At 44.1% G+C, this 14,168-nt stretch overlaps 1 pseudogene; it reads left to right on the forward strand.

Annotated features, from left to right (window-relative positions):
• The first annotated feature begins 10,270 nt into the window (after window positions 1-10,270).
• On the forward strand, window positions 10,271-10,570 carry LOC136393134 (large ribosomal subunit protein eL36 pseudogene; annotated as a pseudogene).
• Window positions 10,571-14,168: the final 3,598 nt, after the last annotated feature.

Below are 14,168 nucleotides of genomic sequence, written 5' to 3' on the forward strand. Positions count from 1 at the left end.
AAACATCAATCTGTTCGTGTATGTGCCCTGATCAGGGATCGAACCCACAACCTTCACATTTTGGGATGATGCTATAACAAACTTGAGCAATCTGGCCAGGACTAAAGATTTTTTTAAATAAATAAAGCAACATAAATGTATATTACCTCTTGCAATTTCTCAGGGTCAGGAATTTAGAAGCAGCTTGACTGGATGGTTTTTCTTAGTTTCTCATAAGGTTGCAGTCATCTGATACTTGATGGGCTAAATGATTCACTTCCAAGGTGTCATTCATATGCATGGCAAGTTAGTGCTAGTTATTTGCTGGTGGCCTTAATTCTTCACATTGATCTCTCCATAGGGTTCCTTGAGAGTCCTCTCAGCATGGCAGCAGACTTCCCCCAGAGTGAGTGATCCAAGAGAGGCAAGTTAGAAACCATAATGTCTTATGACATAATCTTAAATCACACTGTCATTTAACAATATCCTATGTGTTATACATCAGTCCTTTTCAATGTAGGAACAAACTTAAATGACAGGAGGTGAGAATCAATAGAGTTATACAATGTTTATAGTGACTAGAACAACACCATAGTTATAATATCCTATTTTCTGTGTGCTTGAAATATTTTCTTTTTAAAAAGTGGGGAAAGGCCCTGGCCGGTTGGCTCAGTGGTAGAGCGTCGGCCTGGCGTGCAGAAGTCCCGGGTTCGATTCCTGGCCAGGGCACACAGGAGAAGCGCCCATTTGCTTATCCACCCCTCCCCCTCTCCTTCCTCTCTGTCTCTCTCTTCCCCTCCCGCAGCCGAGGCACCATTGGAGCAAAGATGGCCCGGGCGCTGGGGATGGCTCCTTGGCCTCTGCCCCAGGCGCTAGAGTGGCTCTGGTCGCGACAGAGCGAGGCCCCGGAGGGGCAGAGCATTGCCCCCTGGTGGGCAGAGCGTCGCCCCTGGTGGGCGTGCCGGGTGGATCCCGGTCGGGCGCATGCGGGAGTCTGTCTGACTGTCTCTCCCCGTTTCCAGCTTCAGAAAAATACAAAAAAAAAAAAAAAAAAAAAAAGTGGGGAGGCCCTGACCAGTTTGCTCAGTGGTAGAGTGTTGGCTGGTGTGTGGATGTCCTGAGTTGGATGTCCTGGGTTCAATTTCTGGTCTGGGCACACAGGAAAAGCAATCATTTGCTTCTGTACCTCTCCCCCTCTCTGTTCTAGCTCTCTCTCTCTCCTCCTGCTGTAGCCATGGTTCAATTGATTTGAGCGAGTTGGCCCTCGGTGCTGAGAATGGCTCCAAGGCCTCTGCCTCAGATGCTAAAAATATCTCAGTTTCTAGAGCAACAGAACAATGCCCCAGATGTGCTGAACATCCTCCCTTAAGGGGCTTCCCAGGTGAATCCTGGTTGGGGCACATGGCAGAATTTGTCTCTCTGCTTTACCTGCTCTCACTTAATGGGGGGGGGAAAAAAAGGAGGGGAAACCTATAGTTTAGAGAAAAAGTTTTCCCATTTTTTACAGGTCAAACTCTAATTTTTGTGTTTTTTTTGTCTTTAATTTACTTTTAAAAAAGTTTTTCATTGATTGATTTTAGAGAGAAACATTCACTTATTGTTTCACTTTAGTTGTGCATCCACCGTTTGCTTCTTATTTGTGCCCTGACTGGGGATCAAACCTGCAACTTTGTCATTGCAGGAGGATGCTCTAACGAACTGAGCTAATCAGCCAGGGGTTTGACTGCATTTTAAGCTCCCTTTAGAACAGACACCTGACAATCCTGAACTATTGTATGCCTTTTATACCTTATTTGGTTATTGATCGAACTTGCTGCTAAAATTCAGTACTTACCTCCGTACCCTCTGTTTTCAATCATATGTCAAGACCATGACTGGTAGTTGACTAATAGTAGTCAAAGCCTTTAGTGACATGGGACACCAAGTGTATGACATGGCAGGGATGACTATAATGGAATGCCACCAAGCATTCTTTTAGGGGAGCATGGGGGTCTTATTATCTACACTTCTGCTCCAGCAGCAAACACAGTGCCTGTTAATGCTTGTGGCCCACAGAATGCTCCAAGGAAATAAAAATGATTTCCCTTTTAAGTCAGAATCTCTATTGTTCTACTCAATATAAACATCTAACCCTAGAGTTTTTTTTGTTTTGTTTTGTTTTGTTTTTTTAAATTTTTTTTATTTATTCATTTTAGAGAGGAGAGGGAGAGACAGAGAGAGAGAAGGGGGGGGGGAGGAGCTGGAAGCATCAACTCCCATATGTGCCTTGACCAGGCAAGCCCAGGGTTTCGAACCGGCGACCTCAGCATTTCCAGGTCGACACTTTATCCACTGCGCCACCACAGGTCAGGCTAACCCTAGAGTTTTGTAAAATATATTCACCCTCTTTCCAGGCCCAGGTCTTTTTTATTTTTTTATTTTTTTTATTCATTCTAGAGAGGAGAGGGAGGGACAGAGAGAGAGAAGGGGAGGAGTAGCTGGAAGCATCAACTCCCATATGTGCCTTGACCAGGCAAGCCCAGGGCTTCGAACCGGCGACCTCAGCATTTCCAGGTCGACGCCCTATCCACTGCGCCACCACAGGTCAGGCAAGCCCAGGTCTTTTTAAGCACCTCCTGAAAAGGTGAGTCTCAGGATGAGAGGCCTAGGGAAAAGAGAGAGATACTTGATCTCTTGTTCTGTCACTAGTCAGGCTCTCAACCTTCTAGCCCTGTTTTCCTTTTTGCACTACAGATTTCCATCCTGCCTTTTTCAGAAGAGGTAGCAAATGGAGCAATCAAGTCTTGAAGGACTTGAAAGCTTAGAGATATATGTCCAAGTTGGAAAGATGAGGAGCCGGGCACCCCAAGCCGGGATGTGACAGCTCTGCTCAGTGGGACCCTAGAGCCACTGCCAAGAAAGAGTGAGCCACTTATTCAGAGAAAGAAAAATAAGTAAATGCCTAAGAAGAGATGGCAAAGATATAAAAATAATAATTTACCTTAATATCAACATTGTCAATTTACTACCCATCCACTTTTTTTTTTAACGTCAAAATGCTTAAATATCTTCACAACCCAGCATTCTTGGCCTCTTTTGTTTTTACACATTTTAATTTATTTATTTAGGTCTCTCTCTCTCTCTCTCTCTTTTTTTACAGATGACATTTAATTGTCAGGGAAGAAATTACATGATAACACAGCTCAGTGTCCTGCCTTGTAGGACCAGGTCCCTTAAATATTGCCTGCCACAAGATCAGAGACAGTAGGAGTCTTTCAGCCCTATGAAGGACCAGGGCTGTTATCCAGGGACACTCAGTTTAAGAGGCTTGAGGCAGAGAGGAAGGAGATGCCATTTCCCCCCTCTCAATCCCATCAAATTCCTGGCAAATTCCTTAATGCCCTGCAGATGGCACCACTGACAAAGAGTTCTCTGCCCAGAAGTGCTGAGCTCAGATTTGTGAACTTTGTCCTGGTTGTCACCTGGGAGCTGAACCCAAAAAATATACAACAAACAGGAAGTGACTGACCTGGCATCCCTAGCATTCACATACTTGTCACTTTCTTGTTCTGTCTATTCCTGGAGTCAGCTGGACCTCCTGCTAGGCCATTGTGAATCAGGCAGCCACAGGAACTCCACACCCAAGGAGCTCTTCACCTCAGCTCCTGCCACTAGGGGTGCTTCCCACAGTGGGACGGGAACATAACCTTGGGCCCTGGCCAGATCGCTCAGTTGGTTAGCTCATCATGTCAAGGTTGCAGGTTTGACCCCAGTCAGGGCACATGCAAAAAGCAATTAATGAATGCATAAATAAGTGGAACAACAAATGGATGTTTCTTTCTCTCTCCCCCCACCGCCCTCTTCCTCCCTCTCAAATCAATAAATTAAATTTTATTTTTTATTTATTTATTTTTTACAGAGACAGAGAGAGAGGGATAGACAGGGACAGACAAGACAGGAACAGAGAGATGAGAAGCATCAATTATTAGTTTTTCGTTGCGCATTGTGACACTTCAGTTGTTCATTGATTGCTTTCTCATATGTGCCTTGACCACAGGCCTTCAGCAGACCAAGCAACCCCTTGCTTGAGCCAGCGACCTTGGGTCTAAGCTGGTGAGCTTTTTTGCTCAAACCAGTTGAGCCCGCGCTCAAGCTGGTGACCTCGGGGTCTCTAACCTGGGTCCTCAGCATCCCAGTCCGACGCTCTATCCACTGTGCCACCGCCTGGTCAGGCTAAATTAAAAATTTTTTAAATGACCTTGAGGTCCTGGCCAGGTAGCTCAGTTAGTTGCCAATATGCCAAGGTTGCACATTTAAGAATCAACAAAGAATATATAAATGAGTGGAACAACAAGTGGATCTCTCTCTCTCTCTCTTTCTCTCTCTCCCTTTCTTTCTTTCTCTCTAAAATCAATTTAAAATTATTGTTTTAAAAACATGACCTTGGCCCTGGCTGGTTGGCTCAGTGGTAGAGCGTCGGACTGGTGTGCAGGAGTCCCAGGTTCGATTCCCGGCCAGGGCACACAGGAGAAGCGCCATCTGCTTCTCCACCCCTCCCCCTCTCCTTCCTCTCTGTCTCTCTCTTCCCCTTCCGCAGCCAAGGCTCCATTGGAGCAAAGTTGGCCCGGGCGCTGAGGATGGCTCCATGGCCTCTGCCTCAGACACTAGAATGGCTCTGGTTGCAGCAGAGCGACGCCCCAGATGGGCAGAGCATCACCCCCTGGTGGGCATGCCGGGTGGATCCCGGTCAGGCACATGTGGGAGTCTGTCTGACTGCCTCCCCATTTAAACTTCAGAAAAATTTTTAAAAAAACAAAAAAAACAAAAAACAAACAAACATGGCCTTGGGCCTGACCAGGCAGTGGCGCAGTGGATAGAGCGTCAGACTGGGATGTGGAGGACCCAGGTTCGAGACCCTGAGGTCGCCAGCTTGAGCGCGGGCTCATCTGGTTTGAGCAAAGCTTACCAGCTTGGACCCAGGGTCGCGGGCTCCATCCAGCAAGGGGTTACTCGGTCTGCTGAAGGCCCACGGTCAAGGCACATATGAGAAAGCAATCAATGAACAACTAAGGTGTCGCAACAAAAAACTGATGACTGATGCTTCTCATCTCTCTCCATTCCTGTCTGTCTATCCCTACCTATCTCTCTGACTCTCTCTCTGTCTCTGTAAAAAAGAAAGAAAGAAAGAAAGAAAGAAAGAAAGAAAGAAAGAAAGAAAGAAAGAAAGAAAGAAAGAAAGAAAGAAAGAAAGAAAGAAAGAAAAAAACATGGCCTTGGGGTCAACAAGGGTAATGAAGGAACATGTTGCCAGATTAATCTGAAGTCAATATTGATAAAAAGTGAACATCGCCTGACCTGTGGTGGCACAGTGGATAAAGCGTCAACCTGGAAACGCTGAGCTTGCTGGTTCAAAACCCTGGCTTCCCGGGTCAAGGCACATATGGGAGTTGATGCTTCCTGCTTCTCTCTCTCTCTCTCTCTCTCTCTCTCTCTCTGTGTCTTCCCTCTCTATAATAAATAAATAAAATCTTTAAAAAAAAAAAAGTGAACATCATCATATAGGGATACTGATATTGTGTTGTGAGGGCGAGGTTTTTTCTCTCCACCATCTGGTACAACTGGAATAAATGCCCTATGTTATCCATCCCTCAAATGACCAACCCCTCTCCTGACAGCCTGATGTATGTTACTATGTCCAACTGTGATAGAACCAACCTCATCATCTCAGTCCTGCCTGGGGCCTTCAAACACTATTCTATCTGCATAGATATAATACTTTTACTAATCATAAATGATTCCACCCCCTTTGACCAATTAACTCATCTTCTTCCTTTGAAGATGAAAACCCAAGAGTCATCTCATTAAGGATTTAAAGACTAGGTCAAACTAGGTCAGGTTTTCTATTATGTATTTTTATAGAACCTCCTACTTTTAAAGTATTTATCATATTTTTGAATTATATATTTATGTGATTATATAATTAATATATTTCCCCCACCAGATTTTTTTTAATTTTTTAAAATTTTTTAAAAAGATTTTATTTATTCATTTGAGAGAGAGGAGAGAGAGAGAGAAGGGAGACACGAGGGGGAAAGAGCAGGAAGTATCAACTCCCATATGTGCCTTGACCTGGTAAGCCCAGGGTTTTTGAACTGGCAACCTCAGCATTTTCAGGTCGACGCTTTATCCACTGCGCCACCACAGGCCAGGCTCCCCCACCAGATTTTTATAAACTCCATGTTTATTATGCCTACCATTATATCACCAGTACCTCGCTTGGTGCTTATTATTAAGTGATTGACACTTAATAAACAAAAGCATACAGTACAACATTTTTACTTTTTATTTTATTTTTGTACAGAGACAGAGAGAGTCAGAGAGAGGGATAGACAGGGACAAACAGACAGGAACAGAGAGAGATGAGAAGCATCAATCATCAGCTTCTCGTTGCGACACCTTAGTTGTTCATTGATTGCTTTCTCATATGTGCCTTGTCCGTGGGCCTTCAGCAGATTGAGTAACCCCTTGCTCAAGCCAGCGACCTTGGATCCAAGCTGGCGAGCTTTGCTCAAACCAGATGAGCCCATGCTCAAGCTGGCGACCTTGGGGTCTTGAACCTGGGTCCTCCACTCTATCCACTGCACCATTGCCTGGTCAGGCTAAATTACAACTTTAAAAAAATTTTTTTATTCATTGATTTTAGAGAGAGAGGAAGGAGAGAGACAGACAGAAACATTAATCTGTTGTTCCTGTATGTGCTCTGACTGGGGATCGAACAGGCAACCTCTGTGCATCGGGACGATGCTCTAACCAACTGAGCTATCTGGCCAGGGCAGATTCAACCTTTTAACTCTGAAAGCTAGCAAAGACTTCCCCTCTACTGACTTCCCCTTCCCCCACTTTCCCAGTCCCAAAGATTTAAGATGCCTCAGGTAGACACTACAGGGTAGACAGTGACATCAAATGGAGGTGAACAATAAAATTGCTCATCTTTCTAAAGATTCTTCATTGATAAGAACACCCTCAGCCTCTCTTTGACCCAACTCTAGTGTCTCATGATGCTAACTAACATGGAAGAACTTCTGCTGGCTCCCATTGACCAAATGAATGTGTGCCATGAGATGGGTGTGACCCAGCTGCCCGATCAGGCTGATGTCACCTTAGACATTCCTTCTATATAACAGTGTACAAAGCTTGTTGGTAAGTGTTCCCACCATCCTCTTCACTTATCATCCTACTATGCAGGGTTATCCAGTTCTGTGCACCTTAAGAAGGATATGGACAGGCAAGAGAGTTTCCTCCAAGGGGTGAGAGGTGTGGGTAAGGGGACCTGGGTACAGCAACTCAGAAAACTGAGGTTGTTTAGATTAGAAAAGAGAAATGTAATGAGGAGCTCCTGTTTAGAAATGGTGGCAGACTCTTTCCTCAAAACCCTAGAGGGCACAGCAAAGGATGGGGAAGAACATTGCAGCTCACTTTCTAGCAATTAACTATGACCTACAGTGGACTGCCATGGCGTCCATGTTACAAAAGGCAAACAGGAAGAACTAAAGACTTCTACAATCCTTCCCCATTTGTAGAGTCTAGGGCTTCCAAATGTTCTTGTTATCTCAAGCCAATCTTTCATTGTGACTATTCTCTCAAATATTTTTGGAGAGGTCAGAGAAAGGTAGGGACAAAAGAACAGAACCTCTCAGAGCATGTTTCTTAAACCGTTCTCCCCCCTCTGGCCAACAACAACACAAGTTCTCAGATCCAGGGAGGCCTTGCCTAAGGGGAACCTCTGGTTCCCCTAGAATCCTAGACAAGAGGGCAATTCCAAAGTTGCTGGCTCATTTCTAGAAATTGATTTAATTTCCATCAGAGAAGGAAAAGGGTTTACAGCCTGTCTTAGTTTGGGCTGCTATAAAAAACACTATAGACTAGATGGCTTAAACAACAAACATTTATTTCTCACAGTTAGGGAGACTGGGAAATCTAAGATCAAAGTGTTGGCAGATTCAGTCTCGTGAGAGCCCTTTTCCTGACCTGCAGATGGCCCACCACCTTCTTGCTGTGTCCTTACGTGGCTGAGAGTGAGAAAGCTCTAGTCTTTTTCTCTGCTTACATGAACAATAATCCCATGATGGGGGCTGTACCTCATGACCTCATGTAAACCTAATTACCTCCCAAAGGTCCCATTTCATATTACTATCATGTTTGGGGTTAGAGTTTTAACATATGAATTTGGGGGAGGGGAACACAAACATTCAGTCCTTAGCTACAGCCTATAGTATTTTCTCCTTAGAGTTGAGTGAATTCTTTCTCTTTCTTTTTTTTTTATTTTTTTTTTATTTTTTATTTTTATATTTTATTTTATTTATTCATTTTAGAGAGGAGAGAGAGAGAGAGAGAGAGAAGAGAGAGAAGGGGGAGGAGCCAGAAGCATCAACTCCCATATGTGCCTTGACCAGGCAAGCCCAGGGTTTCGAACCGGCGACCTCAGCATTTCCAGGTCGACGCTTTATCCACTGCGCCACCACAGGTCAGGCAAGTGAATTCTTTCTGAAGATCCAGGACATTCTGGAATAAAACCACCCTAAAGCTACTAGTCTTCGAGTCAGTAGAAATTTTTCTGTACTTTTTATGTTTTCTGTGGGAATATTGGGACACGTAGGTAAGCAAAGAGAAAATGAAAATAACCCATATTCTGAATGGAAAGTTTCTGAAATCTTTGTTTGAAAAAAAAAAGGGTAATTTTTCCTAGTCCCCTGTTTACCCCTGTCATCTCTGGGAGAGGGTGCCTCTGGGTCTTCTGTCTGCTCCACTTAAGGTGCTATTCAGCAATAAGTCAACATTTGAAAGCTCAAAGGTGTCCTCACAGGAAGAAGCAGAACAGTGAACCTTTTAGATACAGATGTAGGATGCCAGACCTCTTCAAGTTTTAGCTTCCTACTACAGTGAGTATCTAAGCAGTTTAGTAATGAGAGCAATACAGAAGTGAGGGAAAGGGAAGCTTCCAGTCAGACAGACCAAATTCAAATACCAGCTCCATTATTTACTATTGTAGCCCCTTGTACAAATTACTTAATCTTTTAGAACTGATTCCTCATCTAAAAAAAAAAAGAAAAAGAAAAAAGAAAAAAGCTTTTCCTGGCTGAATAACTCAGTTGATTAGAGCATTATCCTATAATGCAAAGGTTATGGGTCCGAACCCCAGTCAGGGGACATACAGGAACAAAGCAATGTTTCTATCTCTTTCTCTCTTCTCTCTAAAATCAATCAATAAATTTTTTTAAAAAGCCTAATACCATATTTTCACACCTCTGAACCATTACTTATGCTGAAATATCCATCCCAATACTTCATCTTTTTCTCACTCAAATTATTCTTTCCTATATGTTTCTACCAAATTGTTTTTATATATTTATTCTTTTTTTTTTATTTATTTTTTAGAGAGGAGAGAGAGTTAGAATGAGAGAGAGAGAAAGAAAGAGAGAGAGAGAGAGAGAAAGGGGAGAGGAGCAGGAAGCATCAACTCCCATATATGCCTTGACCGGGCAAGCCCAGGGTTTTGAACCGGTGACCTCAGTGTTTCAGGTCAACACTTTATCCACTGTGCCACCACAGGTCAGGCTAAATTGTTTTTATATAGGTGATATATCACCTGACCTGTGGTGGTGCAGTGGATAAAGAGTTGACCTGGAACACTGAGGTCACCAGTTTGAAACCCTGGGCTTGCCCGGTCAAGGCACATATGGGAGGTGATGCTTCCTGCTCCTCCCGTCATCCTCTCTTTCTCTCTCTAAACATTAATAAGTAAAATCTAAAAAAAAACAATAATAGTATATAGATGATATATTTCTGCAGTAAAATTGTGTTGCTGAGCTTTGCATTTTGAGGACTTGGCAGTTGCCTACAGTAAGTGCACAATAAATGTTAACTTGGACCCTTCAAAAAAAAGTCTACTTTTTAGGGTCCTTGTGACAGTAAATAAACTAATCTATGTAAAGTATCTGTTCATATTTAGCACTTATTGGTGACTCAGTCTGGATTATTCCCTTCTCTGTGTTGCCTGGAGATGTTGAAATTTACTCCACTGTTAAGGTGGCCCCTTCCCTATTAAGAATGGGTACCTAATCTCCTGGGCAGATCAAATCCGCAAACATTGAATGTTTACTGTGAGAACTGCACTGGGTTAAGTACTGGGGTTTAAAGGAAAGGGGTGAATTAGAAGCCAAATGCAGGGTTCTAGCCCTTTAAGAAGAGAGGAAAGGAGAAAAGTCATAAATGGGAGCCCTTCCATTATGGCAGCCATTAAGGAGCAGAAGCCATGACTCTGTGCTACTACTTAGCCATGGACCTCCACAAGGGCCACATGTGACCAACAGCGTGAGCAAGTCAAGGCACAGCCGCTGCCACAGGCACCTCGCCAAGCACACTAAGTTTGTGTGGGACACAATCTGAGAGGTTGTGGCTTTGCATCATGGAGCTGCTCAAGGTCTTCAAGGACAAGGGAGCCCTGAAATCCATCAAGAAGAGGGTGGGGACACACATCTGTGCCACAAGGAAGAGAGAGGAGCTGAGCAATGTCCTCGCAGCCATGAGGAAGGCAGCAGCCAAGAAGGACTGAACCCCATCCCCTCTGTGTGTGATAAAACCTGTTCAGAAAAAAGAAAAGACACAAATGGAGATAAAGTTAAACAATACAAAAGATTTAAATAACAACAACAACAAAAAGATTTAAATAACAGCTCAAGATAATGAATATTAGGAGACTGTACATATATGCCTAATTGTTCATTGCCCACTGAACTATACAGCTGAATGTTGTTTTGAAAATTTACAAGAGGTAGAAATACTTTTAGGAAAGGATGGAAGAGAAGATATTTGGGTTGGAAGTAGATAGGATTTGAACAAAGGGAGATTTAGTAAGTTTGTTTTTTTTTTTAATTTTATTTATTCATTTTAGAGAGGAGAGAGAAAGGGAGAGAGAGAGACTGAGAAGGTGGGGAGGAGCTGGAAGCATCAACTCCCATATGTGCCTTGACCAGGCAAACCCAGGGTTTTGAACCGGCGACCTCAGCATTTCCAGGTCGACGCTTTATCCACTGCGCCACCACAGGTCAAGCGAGATTTAGTAAGTTTAAAAAGAAGCTGTATAGCCTGACCTGTGGTGGCGCAGTGGATAAAGCGTCGACCTGGAAATGTTGAGATCGCCAGTTCGAAACCCTGGGCTTGCCTGGTCAAGGGCACATATGGGAATTGATGCTTCCAGTTCCTCCCCCCTTCTCTCTCTCTGTTTCTCTCTCTCCCTCTCTCTCTCTCTCCTCTCTAAAAATGAATAAAAAAAAGAAAAAAAAAAAAAAGAGGCTGTATAGCCTGACCAGGCAGTGGTGCAGTGGATGGAGTGTCGACCTGGAAACACTGAGGTCGCCGGTTTGAAACTCTGGGCTTGCCTGGTCAAGGCGCATGTGGGAGCTGATGCTTCCTGCTCCTTCCCCCTTCTCTCTCTCTCTCTCTCCTCTCTAAAATGAATAAATAAAAAAATATATTTTAAAAAGAGGCTGTATAGTGTCTTTTTACATAATGCCTTCAGTAGTAATTCAGTAAACAGAAGCTTTAATCAATTCTAAACATAGGCATTGGGAACAAAGCTACTGTGCTTCCAATGGATTTATAAACAAGGGCTCAAGGAATTGTGAGCAAATAAATCAGATTGCTATTGGGCTCAAAACTCCTTTTTCTAGCCCTGGCCGGTTGGCTCAGTGGTAGAGCGTCGGCCTGGCGTGTGGGGGACCCGGGTTCGATTCCCGGCCAGGGCACATAGGAGAAGCACCCATTTGCTTCTCCACCCCCACCCCCTCCTTCCTCTCTGTCTCTCTCTTCCCCTCCCGCAGCCAAGGCTCCATTGGAGCAAAGATGGCCCGGGCGCTGGGGATGGCTCCTTGGCCTCTGCCCCAGGTGCTAGAGTGGCTCTGGTTGCGGCAGAGCGACGCCCCGGAGGGGCAGAGCGTCGCCCCTGGTGGGTGTGCCGGGTGGATCCCGGTCGGGCGCATGCGGGAGTCTGTCTGTCTCTCCCCGTTTCCAGCTTCAGAAAAATACAAAAAAAAACAAAAAAAAAAACAAAAAACATCCTTTTTCTAGGATGTCTTCTAGGTTTTTTCTCTGTGTTCTTTTTTTTTTTTTTTTTTTAAATTTTTATTTATTCATTTTAGAGAAGAGAGAGAGAGAGAGAGAGACAGAGACAGAGGGGAGGAGCTGGAAGCATCAACTCCCATATGTGCCTTGACCAGGCAAGCCCAGGGTTTCGAACCGGCAACCTCAGCATTTCCAGGTCGACGCTTTATCCACTGCGCCACCACAGGTCAGGCTCTCTGTGTTCTGAGCTTAAAATTGTCTTATACAATGCAGGTCCAAGTTCATTCATTTATATTTATTCATTTTAGAAGAGAGAGAGAGAGAGAGAGAGAGAGAGAGAGAGAGAAGAGGGGGAGGAGCAGGAAGCTTCAACTCCCATATGTGCCTTGACCAGGCAAGCCCAGGATTTTGAACCGGCGACCTCAGCATTACAGGTCGATGCTTTATCCACTGCGCCACCACAGGTCAGGCCTCATTCATTTATAGATATTTTGCTTTTTAAAAATTTATTGATTTTTGAGAGAGAGAGAGAGAGATCAACTTTTGTTGTTCCACTTATTTATGACATTACTGGTTGATTCTTGTAATGTGCCCTGACCGGGATTCAAACCCACAACCTCGCCTGACCAGGCGGTGGCACAGTGGATAGAGCATCAGACTGGGATGCGGAGGACCGAGGTTCGAAACCCCTAGGTCGCCAGCTTGAGCGCGGGCTCATCTGGTTTGAGCAAAGCTCATCAGCTTGGACCCAAGGTCGTTGGCTCAAGCAAGGGGTTACTTGGTCTGCTGCAGCCCCAAGGTCAAGGCACATATGAGAAAGCAATCAATAAACTAAGGTGTCACAACGAAAAACTAATGATGGATGCTTCTCATCTCTCTCCGCTCCTGTCTGTCTGTCCCTATCTATATCCCTCTCTCTGACTCTCTCTCTGTCACTGTAAAAAACAAACAAACAAACAAACAAAAAACCTACAACCTCAGCATGTTGGGACAACATTCTAACCAACTGAGCTACCCAGCCAGGGTGATATTTTGGTGTTTTTTTTTTTTTTTAAAGATATTTATTTATTTATTTATTTACAGAGACAGAGAGAGGGATAGATAGGGACAGACAGACAGGAATGGAGAGAGATGAGAAGCATCAATCATCAGTTTTTCCTTGCGACTCCTTAGTTCATTGATTGCTTTCTCATATGTGCCTTGACCACGGGCCTTCAGCAGACCGAGTAACCCCTTGCTCAAGTCAGCGACCTCGGGTCCAAGCTGGTGAGCTTTTGTTCAAACCAGATGAGCCCGCGCTCAAGCTGGCGACCTCGGGGTCTCGAACCTGGGTCCTTTGCATCCCAGTCCGACACTCTATCCACTGCGCCACCACCTGGTTAGGCCAGGATGATATTTTGCCTTTTAAAGTTCATTTCAGCCCTGGCCGGGTAGCTCAGTTGGTTAGAATGTTGTTCTAATACACCAAGATTGTAGGTTCAATCCTGGGTCAGGGCACATACAGGAATCAATCAATGAATATGTAAATAAGTGGAACAATAAATTAATGTTTCTCTCTCTCTCTCTCTTCTGCTCCTTCTAAAATCAATAAATTTTTAAACATTCTTTTTTTTTTTTTTTTTTTTTTTTAGAGAGAGAGAGAGGAAGGGAGAGAGATGAGAAGCATCAACTCATAGTTGTGTCACTTCAGTTGTTCATTGATTGCTTCTCATACTTGACCGGGGTAGGGGGCTCCAGCCAAGCCAGTGATCCTTTGCTCAAGACAATAACCTTGGGCTTCAAGCCAGCAACCATAAGATCATGTCTATGATCCCACACTCACGCCAGCAACACTGCACTCAAGCTGGTGATCCGGTGCTCAAGCCAGATGAGCCCATACTCAAGCTGAGGACCTCAGGGTTTCAGACCTGGTACCTCAGCGTCCCAGGTTAATAATGTTCTATCCACTGTGCTACCACTGGTCAGGCAATAAATTAAAAAAAAATTTTTTTAAGTTCATTTCAGTTGAACACAACAGTACATTCTGGATAAATTTAAATCTCTAAGCAGAAATCTATGTTGATGAGTGATAAGAATCAGATGTGCCTGAC

This window comes from Saccopteryx leptura, chromosome 2, assembly GCF_036850995.1.
Source record: "Saccopteryx leptura isolate mSacLep1 chromosome 2, mSacLep1_pri_phased_curated, whole genome shotgun sequence".
In the NCBI taxonomy this organism is placed as follows: domain Eukaryota; kingdom Metazoa; phylum Chordata; class Mammalia; order Chiroptera; family Emballonuridae; genus Saccopteryx; species Saccopteryx leptura.